This window comes from Colias croceus, chromosome 2, assembly GCF_905220415.1.
Source record: "Colias croceus chromosome 2, ilColCroc2.1".
Taxonomy (NCBI): Eukaryota; Metazoa; Arthropoda; class Insecta; order Lepidoptera; family Pieridae; genus Colias; species Colias croceus.
In genome coordinates, this window is record NC_059538.1 from 12394004 (window position 1) to 12396999 (window position 2996).

A 2996-nucleotide genomic window follows, 5' to 3' on the forward strand; every position below is an offset into this window, starting at 1 on the left:
ATCTATATTTGCATAAGTAGTATTTTCGTATTTGGTACAAAGTTAAAATATAATCGTTGATAGATAAATAGAATTAATACTGCATTTATAATCTGAGAAAACACTAACTTAAGTTATTCAAAAAAGGTAATAGCAAAATTGGCGAACTTAAATTCGACTGTAATTTTTAAAAATGTTAAATAGGAATTCAGGGGATAGGTGCAATAATTTGTAATCCTTATGATTATTTACCCACATACTAGGTTTAAACTGCAGTTTTATAGTGTGTGAACGTAGACAAATGTTTTATAGTGAAACTTCTTTAGACGCATTGCGAGTAAAATTTCACGTCACGTCATGGAGTAAGGCGACGATTTTGGTATCTTTAAATCTTGGTACTTACAAACAAACAAAAACCTCATCTTTCAGCGTTATTTAATACGATATTTACCACAAGATATGACGGAAAAAATCACAATACTTGACTCCATAATTCCATTACCTCTTAATCAAGGAACTTAAGCCCTCCGCTTAGACTCCCATAGAATCACTCAATGATCATAGTTTATATGGAAGATAATTCGTAAATACCACCTCACTGAAGCACACATCTCTACCTTAACACCTAGATAATATGGTTGATATTCACTTGTGTTTTGGGAACAAGTGTTGGTAGGGCAGTAAGCTTGGATAGGACTAAAACAGGATTTCGGAGGCTCGAGCCGGCTTACCCCTAGTGAGGCTATCCCTTAAGCTCAATCGGCGTGACCTTTACACTGAAATGGAAAAATAAACTTTACTTATATGGAAAAGAGTTCGTTTTATGACGAATTTTCAGTTGTTAATTGTTTATACGGTTGTCATAAGTTTGTAATTATGATTTGTGTTTTGGGCATTTTTACAACTGAAATCAGTGGTTAAAGATTTTACAACTGAAAAGCTTGGATGCTCTACTTTTTCGAAAATAATTGCAATAAACAAATTTCTCTTGAATTACTTAATCTTATAATATCTGTAGATTTACGACCGCGACTCACCCCCGCATACTGCATAGTTAATAAAGAGTAGCTTTTGTTTTATTCTGGGTCTTTAGCTACCTAAATACCAAATTTAATTATAATCGATTCAGTAGTATTTACGTGGAAGTCTAACAAACATCCATCCATCCTTACAAACTAATAATAGTAGTATATAGGTACTTACTTTGTAAGGTTACAAATACAACTTTTTATTTCTTAGTATCAATAATCAATACAGATCTATCTATTTAATAATTAAAGAAAAAAATATTTATATTTCCGTTTGTAGTTGATAAATCAAAAACTACTCAATCGATTTTAGTATTTCTTTCATCATTAGAAAGCCAAAATATTTTTTTCAGTGACAGTTATTTCCCGATTTAGACGAAGCGAGGCAAGGAGCTAGTTATAAAAATGATAAATAATTAATTAATAATGTCTTTCCGTATTTAAGAAGAGTCGTTACAATTCGCATATTTTATTCAAACCCAATCCGGCCTTGGTTCTTAAGATACTTTTTATGATTTCTCATAAACTTTTTTAGTACTTTGCACTCAAAAATTAACCTTATTCTTTAGAAATTAAGTTCAATTTAATTTATCGTATAAATTTAATAACTCGACTTATTTACGTTCGTTTTGATTGACAAGCTCTTTATTTAGTTAATTAACGATGTGATTTGAGATTACTAATTTCGGTCTTAGTTTAATTGAAGGGCTTTTATAATAAACCCGAAAGGGTTGAGCCCTCTTTAGTATAGCACTGGATATTTTTATGAGATCAAGTTATAACGGAAGATGTATCATCTATATTCTATACATATAATAAATCTGTAGAAGGGTCAATTCTGTACATTGAAAATATAGAAAAAATAAATACCAGGGGGTGTTACTGGATCGACACCAAACGAAAATATGTGATTAAATAAATTTTTGTCTGTCTGTCTGTCTGTCTTTCTGTCTGTCTGTCTGTATGTGAAGGCATCACGTAAAAACTAACGGTTCGATTTCGATGAAATTTGGTATAATTATACTTTTTATCCCGGAAAAATACATAGAAAAAAATAAATCTTAATTTTTCCGCGCGGACGCAGTCGCAGGCGGAAGCTAATATAAAATTGGTCCTATTCTTATAAAACGATAACATAAGATAATTTTGTACTTGATAATCTTACATTCACCAATTCCTAGAAATTGTTATCACAAATAATTATTTTTTAATCCAGAAACTTCAAATCTTTGTTTACAACAGGCATATTATTATTTATCTGAAGAAAAATATTTTAAAACAAAAATAAAAAAATTCCCGTACCGGGAATCGAACCCGAGCCTCCTGGGTGAAAGCCAGGTATCCTAGCCACTAGACCATACGGGAGATGGAAATCTTGTCAAATTTATCAAATAATATAAACACCCAAACCAAAACAATTTAGAATGCTCAAGATCTCAAGGTTCTATGACGCACATTTATTTTTATGGCGGACTAGGTTTCAGCCCGCGGCTTCGCCCGCGCAGTCAAAGAAAATCCCGCATAGTTCCCGTTCCCGTGGGATTACCGGGATTGCGTCATTTTTCCGGGATTAAAAGTAGCCTATGTCCTTTCTCGGGTATCAAAATATCTCCATACCAAATTTAATGAAAATTGGTTCAGTAGTTTAGGCGTGATTGAGTAACAGACAGACAGACAGACAGAGTTACTTTCGCATTTATAATATTAGTAGGTATGGATTATTTTGGATTATCTTTTATACATATAAAAATGAATCGCAAAATGTGTTGGTAAGCGCATAACTCGAGAACGGCTGAACCGATTTCGATAATTCTTTTTTTATTATATTCCTTGAAGTACGAGGATGGTTCTTATGTAGAGAAAACGTAAACATGTACCACGGGCGAAGCCGGGGCGGACCGCTAGTACATAAATAAAACTAGAGTCGAATATAATAATGTGAATGTGATAAAACTATACAATAAATATTAAAGGATTGACAATTCCATA

The 2996-nt window shown here is 32.4% G+C and overlaps 1 non-coding gene across 1 annotated transcript; it reads right to left on the bottom strand.

Annotated features, from left to right (window-relative positions):
• Positions 1-2300: 2300 nt before the first annotated feature.
• Positions 2301-2372, bottom strand: Trnae-uuc. The gene has a single exon. It is a non-coding gene; the product is annotated as a tRNA-Glu (tRNA).
• Positions 2373-2996: the final 624 nt, after the last annotated feature.